This window comes from Protopterus annectens, chromosome 13.part0, assembly GCF_019279795.1.
Source record: "Protopterus annectens isolate FY-2018-M chromosome 13.part0, PAN1.0, whole genome shotgun sequence".
NCBI lineage: Eukaryota > Metazoa > Chordata > Ceratodontiformes > Protopteridae > Protopterus > Protopterus annectens.
In genome coordinates this window covers 641,502,727-641,523,382 of record NC_056747.1, presented here as the reverse complement: position 1 = coordinate 641,523,382, position 20,656 = coordinate 641,502,727, and the positions used below count along the sequence as shown (strand labels likewise).

Genomic DNA, 20,656 nt, shown 5'->3' with positions numbered 1-20,656 from the left:
CATAGCCATGCATACTCCTATCAGTCACTAATACAGCAGTTGCACCAAATATTCCCACATTTTCCTGGCAGATAACATTCCAGCACTCACATATTACATCGTATCTTACACTTAAGTCCTTACTTCAGTGGTTTTAACATCTCACTCAATAATAACCTATTATCACCACTGCACCCATTAACCATCAATAAAGTCTCAGAAGCATACATAAATAATACTTTTCATTATCTAATAAAATGAAGACTTCACTTTTAAACTACTATCTTAACATTCTGCCTTCTCAGTACCAAGTATGTATTGCACACATTTCCAATGGAATGTCCAAAAACAAGTTGGATACAAAGTAACATTAATATATCCACACAGGACATACTTGTCTTCATACCAGTTTGGTGAATCCATCTACTTCAAATATTCAGCAGAAAATGTGGCAGCACAGAAACTCGACTGAGGCAATAAATAAAATCAAAATCTTCTTTATTTCTGAGTACAGGTAAGCGGTTTCACACTGCTCAGAGTATTTCTTCAGATCATGAAACAAACTTAAAACCAATGCTTGTAAATATACAAAAAGTTAACACATTCAACCAATCATTTTCTATGACATATCAAATCTATTACACACCATTAATTGGCATTGAAATCATTTAATAAACCCCTGGCTTTCAAAACAGGTCTTAAAAGAGACCTTCCTGTTTAATCCAGGTGTTTTATCAGCCTACAACATGATTATCCAATGTAATTCTCAACTCTGTGTAAAATTCTTATAAAACGCCATTCTAATACCGCTAATAATTGTCTCTACTACCATAAAATCAAACATGTTTGTCATTGAAATCTAAAACATGTTTAGCAAGTGCACTCCTGGTGTCTCTGGTGTGAATGCAATAAACAGGCTCCCTAATCCATTCCATTAAGGAATGGTTCATTTTTCCAATATAAAGACCCTGACAGGCTTGACATGTCACTAAACAGACTACATCTGTGTTCTTACAATCAGCCTAGTACTCTAAACTTAAAGGTTTTTCCAGTCCGTTGATGGACAAACACATTTGATCTATTAATATAGGCAGCATTGCATACCTGATGCACCAGTGACCTCATAATCAACCTGCTGACTATTCCTATAGCAAAGCTACCTCTTTAAAGATTTCTTAGTCTTAAAGACAAATCATGGACATCCCCCTGCCAAGTCACCAACAAGCTCATCCATGTGGAAATCAGACTAGTTGGCCCTAACCATATCATAGATTATGCTAAAATCACTACTATAATCAAGTTGAACCAGTATCCTATCTGATCTTTCAAAATCACTGGGACAAACAAGATGTACATCAAAATTGTCTGAGTTATTAGACCAATAAAATGGTTGTGCTCTGTTCCCTCTTGAGATGGTTACTTCACAACATAACTCATCCACCTCCTTATGGCTATAACCTCTGTCTAAGAATTCACTCTTTAAGGCTTGTAAATTGCGCCGAATTCCTGCCGCAGAGCTACTTAGCCTTGAGACATGCATGCCTTGCCCTTTAAGAATGTTTTTGAATATATAGCTGGGATGCATACTGCTTCATTGTAGAATGGAATTCCGCCTAAATGGTTTCCTATACAGACCAGTTTCAAAAAGGGGGCTCTCCCCTTTACTGACTTTAACATCTAGAAAATCAATATAATCCCAGGAGAATTGGTAACTAAACCTCAAAAAAGAGGTAGTGGTGTTTTAAAAATCAGCAAAACTCTGCAGCTGTTGCTGGGTCCTGCCCCACAACAAAAACACATAGTCAAACCCAAAATTAAACTGCTACCAGCCTGAACAGGATCCACAAAAGATACTACATACTAGTGAAAAAAAACCTTTTATTATCGCTTTCGTCCCAGCAGGAACTTCTTCAGAACAGCAATAAAAAACAGCAAAAGACCATTCACTTAAATAATACAAGAAAACACCCTCATTAATTAAACAACACACCTAAAGCAATTAATAATATGAATAAACACATCATCTATGAGCCTCCTATTGAATCTGACTTTGGGATGGCTCAAGACATGTTCTAATTCCCAGCAAAGAAGGACAACATTGGCGTAGCTATTGGCACAAGATGTGCCCATAGCTATGCCACCTCTCTGTATAAATAACGAGCCCTCAAAAATAAAAAGATTATTTTTAAGTACCACTTCAGGAAAAAGATAGCTTAAATCAACCATTTTGTCATCATATGCACTGTGTTGCCTGAAATAGTCCCTCACCATTTCAATGCCTTGTGCATTCGGGATTACAGTAAATAAAGATACCACATCCAATATGACTAATAAATATTCACCCCCTGATCTATTCATGTCAGAGAAGTGGCTGAAGTCCTTCAAACACTGTTTGGTATCCCTCAAGACAGACTTTGCTTGACCAAGGACAGGTCTCAACTTCTTTTCTGCAAAAATCGAAAATGGCCCAGTGAGCCAACCCCTCCATTAAACTATAGATCTAAATGGTGGTTTAGTAGAATTTTTATGTATTTTGGAAGCTCTTGAAAAGATGAAATGAAAGGACTATCCACCAATAAATATTTAGAGAGAGCTTTCAAAATCAAATCATTCAAAAAATTATCTTCTATGACCATACGTTTTCAATTGTCTGAATGTAAACCATATCAGTAGGTTCATATACATCAAGATCAGTTGACATTTCTAGAATGGTATCACAATAGTACATTTAGTCCATTACAATTGTCCCTCCCTTGTCAGCGGGTTTAATAACTAGGCTACTATCATCTCGTAATTCAATCAAAGCAGACATCTCAGCATTGCTCATATTGTGAAAATTGCCAGTTAAACCATCAGTGCTATTGAAAACCGAATAAAGGTCAGCTTTACATTTCTTACAAAAAGCTTCAACTGCAGGGTACAGAGCTGGCTGAAATAAATTAGGTTTCTTAACCACATCCCATTCAACATCTCCCTTAAACATTGACTTCAACATAACATTTCTGGCAAACAACCTGATATTCATAGTGATGTTGCTAAAATTTGAGCATTGAGCTGGTATAAAAGATAGTCAACAGCTCAACAAAGACACCTGTAGACACCTGAAGGTGGCAAAAATACTACCTAGTCTTTAGACTGACAACGAAACAAATCAATTGGTATTGCAGGAAATTAAACCAAAGTATTCCCTGTAAGATTAAATGGCAAGACTTTGACTTTCTTACTTCAGAGATATAATGAAAAGTAGAAGACCACTATGCTTGGGATGGTCAAAGGTTAACAGAAAAGAGGAAGACTGTCAGTTTGTTGTTGATACAATATCTGCTGTAATGGATGCACCTGTATCAATGATACTATTCACTGGTACAGACAACTATATCTGAAGATAATACACAGTTCAGGACAGCTATCAATAAGGTAATTTTTAGTCGGCATCAACTCAATAGCACTTAACAACAAGAACAATATGGTTACTAAATCTTTTAGTCTAATCTAGTATATGATTTTGAACTAATGATTTATGATTCTTCAGAATACTTTCATGTTGGAAAACTTGTACGTTGGTGAAGAAGTGAAGAAATTACTCCTAATTTAAAAATAGGGTCTAAAAATATGTGTTCATATCATACAGATCTGTAATTTTGTGGTGTAATTGCGACACAACAGGTTTGGCTTAAGGATAAACCTTATGCATAAAATGTGAGAACAAATATTAGAAGTCTCCCTATCTCCTCAAGGTTTCTCTTTGAGTTGAAGGTAATGCCATGAAAATAAGTTAGCAGCTAAAGGGTTGAGAGAAAGGTATATTTTAAATTTTCATATCTCCTTTGCTACCTCTACTCTTTCTGGGTATGGGTAGAAATTTCCATGTTATAATAGTAGTCTCCTTAGGCAGCTAGTCTCCTTCAAATGTCTGTAGTTTTAGTATAGATTCTTTTGGAGAGATTAAGCTACACTTGATGCAATGGAGAAGGACTCTGAACAGAGAAACTTCTGGTGTATAATTCCTCATGTACCTTTATTCCCATGAAATGTAGGTGAATCCTCTTTCTCTCTCTCTCTCTCTCTCTCTCTCTCTTTCCCAGCATAATCTTCCTTGGGTAAGAAATGTGCCAGGGACTACAATGAGAATTGTAGAATTCCTCAATAATTTGACAAGTGTTTCTGTAAATTTATGGATGAATGATGTGCTGAAATGATGGAAGGAATACAAAATAGATTTCTTGTCAAAAAACAGTTATCCACTTTAAAAGATGCCATTTTCCTTCTTTTCCATCCTGAATTATTCCTTTGGAAGTCAATGTTATGGTCAAATACGTTGCTTCCACATTTCAACAGATTATTTCATATTTTTTTCTTCTTTCAAGCAACAGGGATTAGTAAAACCAACTTAAACTCTATATAGTCTCTATTAAAATTGGATGGGCTTTTCACCTTGGGCTTCTGCTGAAAATGCTTTTTCCCCTGACAGGCTTTCCCAGTAAACAAAAACAAATAAATAAATGAACAAGTTTGTCAAGGTGGAAAAGTTCAGAATGGTAGCTTCTTAAACTTTGGCACTTCTGCTGTTGGAGACCTGAATGTTAACCTTAAATCTGAAAAAAGTTTATTGGCACATTCCAGCTTTTAGAGCTCACAAATTTAAACAGCAAATCATTAGTTGCAGTTTTTGGTGCTTCTCTCTAGTCTGCCTTTCACTCACATACTATCCCCTAGTGTTTAACAGCAGATCTGAAGTAGTTAACTTCATTTGTGCATCAACCTATGGATCTTCGGATCCATATTGGATCCGAGCCGGCAGTTTCCAACAGCATAGATCTGAGCTCCAAGCTCCTCCCCCTACCCATAATCCCCTGCCAATCCTACCTGACCTCAGATCTAGTTTGCTGCAGTTTCATCCAGCAGCTCGATCACTGAGTTCCAGGCTTTAGCATTTTTTGTGAGAAAGTTTTACTGTTTTTCTCTCCTTTTTTCTATAATCTTTAGTGTGCGTGTGTTGTGTACAGGTCCCTCATAATTTTTAAACTAGTCTGTTAATTTTCTTGATAGTTTTCCTTCCCCACCCTCATTAGTGCATTAGGGAGTGTGCTGTGTGTTGGGGCCTAGCGTGTGTGTTTCTTTTCAGTATGTTGGAGGCCCCAAAAGCTGTTTTCTCCAAGTGTACCGAGTGTGGCCATAAGCTATCCCCGGTGGATGGCCACACTCGGTGCGTGTTGTGCCTTGGGGTTGGACACCTGTCTTCAGGTTGCTCCATATGTGCAGTGTTCAACCCCAGGGCACTTAAGGACCGGAAGGCTAAGCTGATTCTGGCGGGACTGCTGCCCCCGGACTCAGCTTTGGCCTCTGGTCCCACGGTGGCTCCTGCCGTGGCTGCGGCTACTGCCACTCCTGCCTCCCTTCCCCTGGCCAGGACTCAACCTCCCGCTTCGGGCCGGGAGGATAGGGAGTACAGGAAAGAGAAGTGGAAGGAGAAGCACCACAAGCGGCAGGCCGAGGCCTCTTCATCGGCCCGGCTGGCTAAGCGGTCTTCTCCCTCCAGGATGTCCGAGCCTCCCCCCCCCCGGCTCCAGTCTCCTTGTTTTACACCGGGACCGGAGGAGGAGGAGGCCCGGCCCCCATCGAGGTCATCGAGGCGGCACTCCCATCCCGCCTCGGTGGCCTCATCCAGATCCACCCGAAGCCTGACGGACGCAGACTTGGACCAGATGATGACAAGATTCCTCCAGGCCCAGCTGCAGATGGGAGTGCTCCTGCCTCCCCCCCCCTTCCAGGGGGGAGCTCAACCCCGTTTTTTGCCCCGATTGCTCCTTCTCTGACCCGCTTCCCGGGTTCGAAGTCTTCAGAGCCGGGTAGCGTCGGCGCCAGGGGGTGTCAGTGCCAACAGTATCGGGTACTTCGGCGCCGACAATGTCCTCGAGTTTGTTGGGTCCCTTTTCTTCGGATCTGAACTCTCAGAGCAGAGAGCTGAGCTTCGGATCCGAGGGTTTCAGTGTGCCTCTGGCTCCGCCCAGGTTGGAGCATACTGGACCTTCGGATCCGACCGCTTCGGCTCCGGCCCCGGCCCCGATCCACCCGTCGGATCCGAGGGAGGGTCTGCTCTGGGATCCCAGAGAAAGCGGCTCTCCTTTGGCATTCGACGTAGTGGAGAGGGTCCTGTCGAGGGATTCCAGACCCCCCGGCCTTGGCTACGGCTCCACCCTGCACTCCATCTCAGATGGGTCTGACTTCTGTCAGCCAGTCCCAGGGACAGCCTGCTCCGACGTCCCAGGTCGTTCTGCTAGAACATGATGTTGCTGGTGAGGTCTCCTCAGACAGCCCCCCCAAGGAAGTTCCTCACAAGCGTGAGTGCAAGAGGAGGCACTTGGACTCCCCTGAGTCATTGGCTGAGGACACAGATTTGGAGGAAGGGGAAGGTTCCCCAAGATCACCCCCTGAGGATGTCTCATTTCGAGACATCATGGAGATGCTCAGGATTGGGGGGGTGGTCTGCCCCAAAGCCTACCTCGGATTAATCTGTGTTCCTGGAGGCATTTGAAGCAGGCCCGTCTACCTCTTGGGTGTCCCCTCCAACTGACCCCCTGGTAGATCTGATCACTACCAGGGTGTGGAAGGAGCCGGACACTGTGGAGCCAGTCCCAAAAAGACCTGATAAAATACTCAGTCCACCCTTCGACAGATCACACTGGAGTAAGAGAACCCCTGTAGATGCCATGTTGGTGGCGGCGGCCACTAAAAGGGAATTAGCCCAGGAGAGTCCCTCGGTCCATCCTCCAGACATGCAGTCTCAGTCGGATCACTTAGGGAAGTGGGTTTTTAGTTCAGCTACCTTCTCAGTGAGGTCACGGAACTACATGGCACATGTCATATGACTGCAGCGAGACCTTATCAAAGAGTATGCCGCGTTGCCCCCAGAGTCCATGTCGGCTAAGGACAAACAGTTGTACTCTTCCCGAATGGCCACTCTTAGGTCTATTTCGAACACTTCTATGTGGCTACTGTCTCACTCCATGGAAGGGGCCACTAGAGCTAGCAGAGCAGGCGTCGTTATGAGGCAACAGGCCTGGCTCTGCCACTGTGATTTTGCGGAACCCTTTAAGGCATCTTTTGCTAATGCCCCTTTCGATGGTTCTGCCCTCTTTGGCAAAACCGTACGTGATACCTTGGTCCAGAGCGAGAAGGTCAAGAAGACGTTGTCTGCCATCAGAGTCCACTTTTCTGCTCCCCAGAGGTCCTTTTCCAAGAACCAAAAGGGACAGAAGAAGATGTGGTTCTGGAAGTCGCAACAGCCCTGTTTTGCTCTGGACCCCCAGTCCTTCCGCGGCAGAGGAGGACAGGGTGGACGCCGCCCTAGAGGCAGAGGGGGCCCGTAGAACTTTGGGTCCAGAGAACCATTCTCTGACCAGCCCACGCAACAGCCCTGAAGGGTTACCTGACTGCTCCACTCCAGAGGCAGTTGGGGGGGGTGCTTCTCAAGGCACCTATCAGCTTGGGAGTCCATCACGACTGACCGCTTCGCATCATATCCAGAGGTTACTAGATCCCATTCTCTCATTTCCCTCACAATCCCAGACACCTCCCTGACATCCCACCCAAGCAGAGGGAGGCTGCAGCTGCGGAAATCCAGCAGCTGCTAGAAAAAAGAGCCATCCAGCACATCCCCCCAGACCAGTACGGATCAGGCTTTTACTCCAGGTTCTTCTTGGTGCCAAAAAAGACTGGGGACTTCAGACTGATCCTCGACCTATCCCTCCTGAACCTGTCAGTAACCAAGGAAAAGTTCCGGATGGTCAAGCTTCAATCCATTCTCCCCCTCCTGCGGGAGAACGACTGGATGTGCTCTAAAGACCTCAAAGATGCGTACTACCACATTTTGATGGACAGACAATCCAGGAGGTTTCTCCGCTTCCGGCTAGGAGCCAGCCATTACCAATTCAGGGCCCTTCCCTTTGGTCTCACCACAGCCCCCAGGGTGTTCACCAAAGTTTTGTCGGTGATAGCGGCCCACCTGCGACTGCAGGGCATTCAGGTTTTCCCATACCTGGACGACTGGCTCCTGACCACCCCCACAGGACATCTACTCTGTGCAGCCAGAAACTCCTTTCTTCACCTAGCGACCCGGCTGGGGATCACTATCAACATAGAAAAATCTTCCCTTTCTCCAACTCAAACCATAGATTTCATCAGAGCCAGGTTGGACACAAACAGGCGTCTAGCCTTCTTAACTCCAGACAGAGTGTGGACTTTAAGACTCCATGTGCGGGCCATCCTCCTACCTCAGGCATCCCCAACGGAATTGGTCCTGAGGGCTTTGGGTTCAATGGCGGCCACCATCAACCTATTGCCGATGGCGTGTCTGAATATGAGAGTCCTGCAATGGACTCTCCAAGTTCAATGGTCTTTTCCGCAATTCCCCCTGTACCACCCTATTCCCCTCAGCAGGGTTTGCAGGAAGGCCCTCTTATGGTGGCTCCAATCCCCGGACCTCCGGAAGGGGCGCCCCTTTTTTATGTCCCCTCCCTTAACCACGGTGACCACAGATGCCTCTTGCCTTGGATGGGGAGGGGCATTGTGCGGGCAGGACAGTCCAAAGCACGTGGAACAGCACGGAGACCTCTCTGCATATCAGTGTCCTAGAGATGAGGGCAGTGCTTTTGGTGTTGCAAGCACTACAGAGCCTTCTTCCCATAGGAACGATTGCAATCCAGACGGACAACATGGCAGTGGTCTGGTACATCAACAAACAGGGAGGAACCAGGTCTTATCCCCTTTGTCGAGAGGCCATGAGAGTGTGGGAATGAGTGATTTCCACCAACCGCTTTCTCATAGCAACGCACATTCCGGGATGGTCCAACATTTTAGCAGACAAGTTGAGTCGCACCATCCTTTCGCCGTACGAGTGGTCTCTGAACCCAGAAGTAGTGAAGCAGATATTCTCTACTTGGGGTCAACCTTGTTGCGATCTTTTCGCCTCTCCTTCAAATGCGAAATGCAATGACTACTTCGCTCTAATTCCCCCACCCGGGGAATCTCCACAAGATGCTCTGGTGCATGCTTGGCCCCCTGGTCTCCTTTATGCTTATCCTCCTCTTCCGCTGATGTTGAAGTTTCTACAGAAAGCCAGTCGGTTGCGGAACAAGATAATCCTCATCGCCCCATTCTGGCCTCACCAGGCTTGGTTCCCATATCTTTGGTCTCACCTAGTGAATCCTCCCTGGATTCTGGATCCCATTCCGGATCTCATATCCCATCCATTGGATCTTCCGACCCCGAACCTGGACAACCTCAAGCTCACGGCTTGGTTGATCCAGTTCCAAGATTAGCTAGGACTCCCAGTATCTCTTCCCAGGTCAAAGCTATTCTGGTGGCGGCGCATAAGCCATCCACCAGAAAGGTCTATGATAGCAAATGGAAACATTTTTTTATTTGGGCGGAGCACAGAGATTTAGATCCTTTCACAGCTCCATTGCCTGCGGTGTTAGATTTCCTATCAGGACTCTTCAATCAGGGCGCCAGCTCCTCTACAGTCAAGGTTCAATTGGCGGCTATCTCTCACTACCACGTAGGAAATGACCTTGGACCGTGATCTCCTCTAAGTTATGCAAGGCCTTTCTGAAGGGTACTTTCCTACTCAGACCCCCGGTGAAGGAAGCAGTCCCTCCTTGAGACTTAACTTTGGTATTGCAGGCACTTACAGCCCTCCCCCCCTTTGAACCTGCAGCTTCAGTAGATCTAAAATTTTTATCATGGAAAACTGCCTTTCTTGTAGCTATCACCTCAGCTTGAAGGGTTTCCGAACTTCAAGCCCTTTGTGCAAAACCACCTTATTTGTCCTTCCACAAAGACAGAGTCTACCTCAGGACCAATCCCTCTTTTCTTCCAAAAATTGCATCCGAATCGAATATTAATCAGTCCATTAACGTTCCAGTTTTTTTTTTTCCCCAACTACCAGAACAAAGGGGAATATAAGTTACAGTTGTTGGATGTGCACAGACAACTGTGCTTTTATTTACACAGAACAGCTGGTCATAGGCAATCAGATCAGTTGTTCATTTCCTTTGCCAAATTTAACTTAGGAAATGCTGTTTCTAAAGTCACACTGTCCAGATGGATTTCTCAGTGTATTCTGTTGGCATATGAAAGTACTGGTCGGCCCGCACCTCTAGGAGTCCATGCCCACTCTACACGCTCTATCTTTACATCGGCAGCCTTTCCTTCTAGACTCTCGTTGGATAATATCTGCTCAGCAGCAACATGGGCTTCGTCTCATACCTTCATTAATCACTACAAGCTGGATATTGTCTCCAGAGGGAGAGCATCCTTTGGCTCTGCAGTGCTCCGGAACATCCTTCCTTGAGGACCGCCCAAGATTTAGGTAGCTGGGGACTCTGTCCCATAGGTTGATGCACAAATGAAGTTAACTACTTCAGATTAAGAAGTTATGTACTCACCATAACGTTCCATCTGAGTAGGTAAACCTCATTTGTCAGCAACCGACCCCCCCCCCCTCCGTCCCCCTGACCTTCGGATGTTCGAAATGTTACCTTCCTTCAAGGGTATGTAGCTAGTTTTGCGGGTGATTTTTGTATGCTTATCTAGCTGTGGGCAAACTCGATCTGAGGTCAGGTAGGGTTGGCAGGGGATTATGCGTAGGGGGAGGAGCTTGGAGCTTGGATCTATGCTGTTGGAAACTGCCGGCTCGGATCCGATATGGATCCGAAGACCCATAGATTGCTGACAAATGAAGTTTACCTACTCAGATGGAACGTTATGGTGAGTACATAACTTCTTATTACAGCAGCTCTGAAGTGGAGAGGTATTACTGCTTTCCCTTATCTGTATGACTGCCTCCTGCAAGTTCAAGTTGAAGAGCTAATAATCAGAGTATTTGATAATTATGATCCCTTTTTTGGCTTCTGTGGGATTCACATTATTCAAGAAGAAATAACATCTGTACCAGACATATGATGGAGAGTTCACTTGGTGCTTTCTTACCTTGTCAGCATGCCTGCTATAGGAGCCTACCTTAACTTATTGATCACTGGTAAGTTTTATTTTTTTTTCCTTAATGCCTTTCTTTACCTCAGGCCTGCTAAGCTGGTGATTGTGCCATACTGATGCTTGACTTTTTTTTTGCTACAAAAGTTGACTATGGCTTTTTTTTTTATTAAAAATGCTTTTGCTGGTAGATACTTCAGGCAGGAGTTTCATAACTGCAGACCGTGAAGTATTTCCAGACTTACATGGGCTTTCATAAATGTAATGTGACCTTGTTTGCCATCCCCGTCTTTATGTTGTTATGTCTGATATTACATTAAATTAGAATATCCAGATCTGAAGTAGGAGATTCATTTGTCTGCAACCTGTGGGTTATGGATCCGATATCGGATCCGAACCGGCATGATTTACCAGCTATGGATCCAAGCTCTCAGCTCCTCCCCTCACCCATAATGCCCTGCTCTACCCTCATGACCTCAGATCTCGTTTGCTGCGCTGGTGACCAGATTGTGTTTCTAAGCTCTTCAGCTAAGTGCAGTTTTTTTAGTCTTTAAAGTGCTAATTTTTGAAGTTTTGTGTGAAAGTTGTGTGGAAGTGTAGGTTTCCCTATTACTTAATTATACTTTTAGTGTTTTAAAATTTAATTTTACTTATCCCTCCCCTCACTGGTAGCATAGTGTGTGTTTGGGCCTGTTGAGTGGTTTTGTTACTTTGCTTAACTCTAGTTTAAGTAACCTTTTTGCATTTGGGATGTCTGAACAACCCAAAGCTGTGTTCTCCAAGTGCTCCGAGTGTGGCCATAAGCTTTCCCCGGCTGATGGCCACACTCGGTGTTAGATGCCTTGGGGTTGAACACCTCACTTCTGGTTGTTCCATTTGTGCAGGGTTCAACCCCAGGGCATTGAAGGAGCGGAGGTCCAAGCTTGTCTTGGCGGGTCTTTTGCCACCGGACTCGGCTCCGGCCTCCACCCCTTCGGGGGTAACCATTTCTACGGTTGTCTCCTCTCCGGCTCCCCCTCCTCCTCCTGGGACTCAACCTCCCTGTAGTGGTTCGGAGGAGAGGGAAGCTAGAAAGAAGGACCGGAGGGAGAAGCACCATAAGTGGCGGGCCGAGACCTCTGTTTCGGCCCCGCCAGCCAAGCGGGCTTCTCCTCCGGCCTCCTTCTCTGCTGGCTCTCCCCCTCCTCGGCTCTGGTCTCCAGTGTGTTTTTCACCAGGACCTGAGGAGGAGGAGACCCGATCTCCATCGAGGCTATCGAGGAGGCACTCAAGGCCTACCTCGGCAGCCTTGTCAAGATCAACTTATAGCCTGTCAGACGTTGATCTGGACCAGATGATGAGAAGGTTCATCCAGGCCCAGATGCAGATGGGAGTGCTCTTGCTCCCCCCCCCCTCTGGGGGGGAGCTCGACCCCTTTTTTCAAGCCAATTGCTCCTTCTCCGACTCGCTACCCGGGTTCGGAGCAGTTGGAGCTGAGCAGCCGGGCCGGGGTGGGTCGGCGCCGATAGTACTTGGTACTTCGGATCCGACCCTGCCCTCGAGTGCTTCGGATCCGACCTCTCGGAGCCTGGATCCGAGCTTTGGATCCAGGGGGATCAGTGCTCCTTCAGCGCCGTCTGTGTCGGAGTGCACTGTCGCCGGATCCGGCCGGCGCCGGCTCCGATCCACTCCTCGGATCCAAGGGGGAGCCGATTGTCGGATCCTTTGGTCGAGGTCGGTTCCCCTTCGGCTTTTGATGTAGTGGAGAGGGCCCTGTTGAGGGTCTCCGGACCCCCAGCACTTGCTTCGGCTCCGTCCCGCGCTCCCTCTGCACTGGGTCAGGCTTCCACCATCCGGCCCTTGGGACAGCCCGCTCCTGTGCCCCAAGCTGTTCCCCTGGAACAGGTTACTGTTTGTGAGGAGTCCTCTGACAGCCCCCCGGAGGATGTTCCCCGCAAACATACGTGCAAAAGGAGGCACATTGACTCCCCCGAGTCTCTCACAGAAGACACGGATTTGGAGGAAGGGGAAGGCTCCCCACGGTCACCCCCCGAGGATGTCTCATTTGGAGACATCATGGAAATGCTCCGCATAAGGGAGGGGTGGTCTGCCCCCAAGTCTTCCTCAGACAGGTCCGTGTTCTTGGAGGCATTTGAAGCGGGCCCGTCTACCTCTTGGGTGTCCCCTCCTGCCGACCCCCTGGTGGACCTCATTACCACCAGGGCGTGGAAGGAACCGGACACCGTGGAGCCAATCCCTAAAAGGCCCGACCGTATTCTCAGTCCCCCGGCTGACCATGCCCATTGGAGTAAGGGGCCTCCGGTAGATGCCATGTTGACGGCGGCGGCCACCAAGAGGGAACTTGCTCAGGAGAGTCCCTCAGTCCATCCCCCGAGCAAGGAGTCTCGGATGATGGACCGCTTGGGGAATCGGATGTTTAGTTCAGCGACCTTCTCAGTGAGGGCGCTGAACTATCTGGCACACGTGATTAGGATGCAGCGCGATCTTATTAAAGAATACGCTGCATCCCCCCCAGAGTCCATGTCGGAGGAGGACAAAGTGCTGCACTCCACCCGCATGGCCACTCTCAGGTCCGTCACCAATACCTCTATGCGGCTACTGTCCCATGCTACGGAAGGTGCCGCTAGAGCAGCAGGGGCAGGCCTAGTTACTAGACGTCAGGCCTGGCTCCGTCATTGCGATTTCTCAGAGCCCTTCAAGGCATCATTTGCGAACGCCCCCTTCGATGGTTCTGCCCTCTTTGGCAAAACTGTTCGCGACACTTTGACCCAGAGCGAGAAGGACGGGAAGACGCTGTCTGCCATCGGAATCCGCTTCTCTGCTCCCCAGAGGCCCTATTCTAGGAACCAAAAGGGACAGAAGAAGATGTGGTTCCGGAAGTCGCAGCAATCTCAGTCTGCTCCGGACAATCAGTCCTTCCGTGGCAGAGGAGGACAGGGAGGACGCCGCCCTAGGGGCAGAGGGGCTCCCAGGAACTTCGGGTCCAGAGAACCCTTCTCTGAATGGCCCGCAGCAGCCCTGAGGGGTTGCCCGGCTGCTCCACTCTGGGGGCAGTCGGGGGGCATTTTTTGGGGCACCTAGCGGCATGGGAGTCCATAACATCAGACCGCTGGGTCCTCCAGATCATATCCAGAGGATACCGTATACCCCTTCTTCACTTGCCAAAATTGAAGTCCCTCCCCGACGTTCCACCCGGTCAGTGGGAGGCCGCTTTGGCAGAAATTGGCCATCTGCTAAAGAAAAGAGCCATCCAGCCGTCCCCCCAGACCAGATCGGATCAGGGTTCTACTCCAGGTTCTTTTTAGTGCCAAAAAAGACGGGGGATCTAAGACCAATTTTAGACCTTTCACTCTTGAACCTGGCAGTTCCCAAGGAGAAGTTCCGAATGGTCACGCTGCAGTCTATTCTCCCCCTTCTGGGAGAAAATCACTGGATGTGCTCCATAGACCTCAAGGATGCGTACTACCACATACTAATGGACAGGCCCTCCAGGAGGTTTCTCCGCTTCCGGCTGGGAGCCAGTCACTACCAGATCCGGGTCCTTCCCTTTGGTCTCACCACAGCCCCCAGGGTGTTCACCAAAGTATTAGCAGTGGTAGCGGCCCACCTGAGGCTTCAGGGGGTACAGGTCTTTCCCTACCTGGACGACTGGCTCCTCACCGCCCCAACAAGGCATCTACTACTATTGGCGCGAGACTCCTTTCTCCATCTTGCTCCCCGTCTGGGCATCACTATAAACACAAAAAAATCCAACCTAGCACCCACGCAGTTCATAGATTTTATAGGTGCCAGGTTAGACATAAGGAGATTAAAAGCCTTCCTCACTGCGGACAGAGTTCAAAATCTGCAACTCCAGGTGTGGGCCATTCTCCACTCAAGCTCAGTTCCGGCGGAGTTGGTCCTGAGGGCTCTAGGGTCCATGGCGGCTGCTATAGCGCTTCTTCCTCTCACCAGGTTCAACATGCGCATCCTCCAATGGACACTCCTAGTCCAGTGGTCGTATCTTGCTCTTCCTATGCATCATCCCATTGCGATCAGCAAGGCTTGCAAGCGGTCCCTCCTGTGGTGGCTACACTCTCCAGATCTCCACGGAGGCCGCCCATTTTGTGCTTCTCCCCCTCTCGCCACGGTGACCACGGACGCCTCCCACCTCGGGTGGGGGGGCATTTTGCAGGCCAGACCATCCAAGGCACATGGAACGATTCAGAGACCTTACTGCATATCAACGTTCTAGAGATGAGAGCAGTGCTCTTAGCGTTGCTAGCACTTCAGGCCTTTCTTCCCTTGGGAACAATTGCGATTCAATCGGACAACATGTCGGTTGTCTGGTATATCAACAAGCAAGGAGGAACCAGGTCTTACCCTCTTTGTCAAGAAGCCATGAGAGTTTGGGAATGGGCAATCTCCACCAACCGCTTTCTCATAGCAACGCATATTCCGGGTCGGTCCAACACCCTGGCGGACAAACTCAGTCGCACCATTCTCACCCCTTACGAGTGGTCTCTCAATACTCAGGTAGCGGAACGCATATTCGCACGGTGGGGAATTCCTTGTTGCGATCTTTTTGCCTCTCCCTCAAACACCAAGTGCGACAGTTTTTTCGCTCTGATACCTCCTCCCGGAGGTTCCCAAGAGGCAGCTCTGGTGCATGCTTGGCCACCCGGTCTTCTTTATGCTTATCCCCTTGCCTCTGATGCTCCAAGTTCTTCAGAAAGCCTCTCGGTTGGGGTGCAGAATGATTCTCATTGCTCCGTTTTGGCCTCGACAGATCTGGTTCCCCTTCCTAAGGTCTCACTCTGTGAATCCTCCTTGGATTCTAGATCCCATTCGGATCTGATATCTCATCCATCCCACTTATCTCCTCCGAACCTGGACAACCTGAAGCTGACCGCTTGGCTGCTCCAGTTCCACTCTTGATCAGGACTCCGGTATTTCGTCCCCTGTTAAGGCCATCCTGGTGGCAGCTCATAAGCCATCCACTAGGAAAGTCTACCGCAGCAAGTGGAAGCGGTTCTCGTTGTGGGCACAGCGGCAAGGCCTAAACCCTTCACAGTTCCTCTCCCTTTGGTGCTTGATTTCTTAACCACTCTTTTTAATGATGGTGCCAGCAGTTCCACGGTCAAAGTACAACTTGCGGCAATTTCCCATTATCACATTGGTCATGACTCCAATCCACTGATGTCGGCCAAGTTGTGTAAGATTTTCCTTAAAGGTAATTTTCTTCTCAGGCCCCCTGTAAAGCAAGCGGTTCCTCCTTGGGACCTTTCCTTAGTTCTCCAGGCCTTGACCGCCCCTTGAACCGGGCTACGGTAGATCTGAAATTCTTATCTTTCAAGACTGCCTTCTTAGTAGCCATTACTTCGGCCAAGAGAGTTTCAGAGCTTCAAGCATTATCAGCTAAACCTCCTACTTGGTCTTTCATCTGGACCGTGTTTACCTCAGGACCAACCCGTCCTTTCTTCCTAAGGTAGCTTCTGAAGCAAACATTAATCAATCCATTAACCTCCCTGTCTTCTTTCCTAAATATGAAAACAAAGGTGAATACAAGCTTCACTCCTTAGATGTTCACAGGCAACTTAGATTTTATCTAAACAGGATGGCTGGTCATAGGCAATCCGACCAGTTGTTCATTTCCTTTGCTAAATTTAATTTGGGCAAACCAATTTCTAAAGTCTCATTATCTCGCTGGATTTCACAATGTATCTTATTGGCTTATCAAGCTTGGAAGGCCGCACCGGAGGGTGTACATGCCCATTCAACCCGGTCAGTCTCTACCTCGGCAGCCTTTAAGGCTAGGATTCCTCTAGATGATATTTGTGCAGCAGCCACGTGGGCTTCATCTCATACTTTTATTTCCCACTGCAAGTTGGATCTTGCATCTAGGGGTAGAGCATCCTTTGGCTCCGCGGTGCTCCGGAATATCCTTCCATGATGGCCGCCCAAGATTCAGGTAGCTGGGGACTCTGTCCCACAGGTTGCAGACAAATGAATCTCCTACTTCAGATTTAGAAGTTATGTACTCACCATAACGTTCCATCTGAGTAGGTGTATTCATTTGTCTGCAACCATCCCGCCCTCCTATCCCCCTGGCCTTTCAGTTTCCTGCATATGATCTGTTACCCTTTTCAGGGTGTTCTTGCTGTTGGCAAACTCGATCTGAGGTCATGAGGGTAGAGCAGGGCATTATGGGTGAGGGGAGGAGCTGAGAGCTTGGATCCATAGCTGGTAAACCATGCCGGTTCGGATCCGATATCGGATCCATAACCCACAGGTTGCAGACAAATTAATACACCTACTCAGATGGAACGTTATGGTGAGTACATAACTTCTAATTACCTGCCATCTATCTTTATCTTCAAAACCATGATGAAAGGTTGCCAATCCTAGGAAGCTACTATAGCCATATATCTCTAGGACTAAAGTTATCAGACAGTTCAGCATTTTGCTTCTTTTGCTTTTGGTAAATGGGGAGCTCCTGTAGGAAATCAGACTGCCTTCAGATAGGTGACAGATTGCATTTACCAGTGTTATAATTCTGCTAATAAGATCCTCTAGAGACCTGTTAGGATACAATTTACTAAGTTTGTAGTGGGGGGTGGGTTGGCTTGGTAGTGGTACACGTGCTTCAAAAGCCTTTTTTTTCAGACGGATGTCAGTAGTGAAGATCTCTGAGGTAGATAGCATGCAGATCTGTAGTTTTGCTAAACATGTCAAACTTGACTGCCAGTCTAGGGTTTGAGTGATTCTGCTACCACAATCTACCAAAGAATATTGGATTATGCTTCCACCCAAAGATAAGAAGCATAGCCTGCTATTCTAGTTCTACCTATATGAAATAAATTTTCAGACAAACAGAAAAGAGGAAATAGCATAATGCAGTCATGTAACTAATTCAGCATACCTGTAGATATTTTATTCTGTTTCAGTATTTTCCACCTTGTTCATTTCTCATATTCTCTTTTCAGTGTGATTCATGTTTTATTGTTGATGCAATACTGTGACTGTACTGCAAACTTCTACCACACAAGGTCATTTATTTTTGATTTAGAAAATAGGAGATATAAGATGTGCATACATCCTTTTTCTTTAAGCTATTGTTGCCACCAGTATGTTTATGTTGGTCATAGAGTGTGGTTTTCTATTATTCATCTTCAAGAATAACATCTGATGAGGGGGATTTAGAAAATTGTGTTGTAATGGGGTAAATAGTCTGAAAATAGGGACGTACCACAATAGGTTCATAGTTTAGTACTAGGCTTACTGTCCTTGTGGGCTATTTTAAGCCTAGCCAATTATCCCATGTGAGAATTAAATGCTGCACTTTGTGTCTGTAATGTAAACAAATTAACCATTATGCCAACCTCCCACCCATAGGGACATCCTGTGCTTGTGAAAATCAGGCCTGAAAATAAGAACATTCCTCCAAAATAGGGACAATTGTGATGTTGCTTATTGCATGAGTGATGAGATAATCACATAGCTTAGTAAGTTTTATGTGTACTGAGCACAGAGCATGGAAAGGACTGCTGCAAAGATATGTGCAGTTGTATACTATACACACAGTTAAGCTTTGATGTATATAGATGTATCTTCTGTATATTGTATCAGTTTCTCATACAAATATTAGTTTGGTTAGCACATTAATATCTTTTCTTGAGGAGGGATACCTAATGCTACTTCTGAAATTTATAGTACTTATAGTGTAGTTGAGTGCTGGAGCTTTTGCTCTGAAAAATATTTAGATTTATTACCTGCCTGTGTGGCTGGCACAGACCTTGACCAAGTAGCAAGCATACAGACAGCTAACTGTGCTGGCAGGGAGGAACCATATTCATGTTCAATTATCAAAAGCCATCCCCGCAACCCTACGAAGTTCAGTGCTCATATGGGATAAATTCATAAAGAGAAAGGAATGGGATCATTTATCTACTGTTACAGTGGTGGTGCAGCGGTAGCGTTGTTGCCTCACAGCAAGAGGTTCTCCCGTTCGATTCTTGGCTGGAGTGCGGGGAGTGCCTTCTGTGTGGAGTCTGCATGTCCTCCCCGTGGTTGGGTGGGCATTCGAAAAACATACGTAAATGGGCATGCCTTCGCTGAGGGTTGAACATCGAGCTGGCACCTTGGCATTTGTGAAAATCTACTGCCAATCATTAGCGGACTGGAGTTCTGCTGTGATGACCCCTAACTGGGAAAAGCCGAAAGACAACAACAACAACAACAACGGTGAGTTTCTCATACAATCAATCCTTCTGCTGTGTAACAGTTAGCAATTGGTTTCCCTTAGCAATAAAGAAATGTATCATTCCATAATAGACCAACCACACTCCCTGATATTTTACAAATGGAAAGTGATTCTATATATGATTTAGAACTATATTTAGAACTAGATTTAGGTGTCTAGATTTTCCTAACTAAACAGTTCCAGTAGGTGCTAAGGTTTTCAAGAGTCACCTGAAGTTATTACAGCTTTAGAGTAAAAAAGACAGTTAGTAAATATAGCACTGCAAATACAGGTCATTAGACAATGCACAAAGGTTTGTAGCTATAATACAGACAGAATCAAATAGAAATCAGGTAACATTTTTCAGTAATAGAAACTAAAGCCTCATCCAACTATCGAATTGTCACTAAAAGCAATTTTTTTCTGTGGTTTTAAGATTAACAGTTCAGTCTGATCATATAGGTTAGTAGTTTTCAGTACTTTGAATGATGCCTTGTGTTCCTTATTTTAGGGTAGTGGGCAACGTTTTTCTGTTCATTTAATATTTTCGGTCTCTGATTATAGTCTTTATAGTAGCATATGTTTTGTCACCACATTGTAGTTCATAGTTATTTATGCAGTGTCTTTGGTGCAGTGGCAGAACATTCATCTGTGCAACAAGCACCGTTGAGTACGAGAACCAACTTAAGTTTGCAGAAGGGTTGGCAGGCAGATGTGTTAACAGAGTTAATAACCTGCTGTTATATCCCAGGAGAGAACATGGGAGTCTTATATCATTTGTAGGACCTCTCACTGATGCTGCAATTTGCACAACTAGGTTCACCAGCACACAATACAGAGGTGGAGAAGAAGACAAGTGCCTCTTGTGTAGCAGCACGTTCCAAAGTGTACTGAGTTCCTCACTTGTCTGTTCCTAATAAAGTCAGTACTACCATGTCCATTTTCTAAGGACTACATCAAGATAACAGTCGTGGAAGAATCAAGTGACCAGCAGTAAGTTGGGTTACGAGCCTCATGTCTAGCAGTAACTGTAATAAATCAGGAGCTTGGCAATTTATAAGAGAATCTAATGAAAAAATAATTGGTCCTTACAAAGCACTCTGAACATACATACTTTACTGCATTTGTTTTGATTTCATGTCACTTTATTTTATATTAGATGCTGTTATATATTTGTGCAGAGAATATAGAAAATAATAAATGTCAAGACAGCTTTTGTCCTGTCTTGAATCCATACTTAAATATCTGAGGGAGACTCTTCTTTAAGTGGTTAGTTTCATCTGTCTACATTAACAGCATTTTTAAATTGTTGCTGAAATCAGTTTTAATTTGAGCAGTGCTTGTGCCCAGCTGAAAGTTACATGATACTGACAGAAGTCTTCCTTTTTGTATACCAGGAAACAAGCTGGATTCCAGTAAATAAGATATGGTAAGAAACAGACATGGCAGAGCAGTTTACCT

At 46.3% G+C, this 20,656-nt stretch overlaps 1 protein-coding gene across 1 annotated transcript in view; it reads left to right on the top strand.

Moving 5' to 3' along the window:
• The window catches only part of SPATA22 (spermatogenesis associated 22), a 1,591,573-nt gene that overhangs the window by 1,216,018 nt on the left and 354,899 nt on the right, over window positions 1–20,656 (top strand). The window lies entirely within an intron of this gene.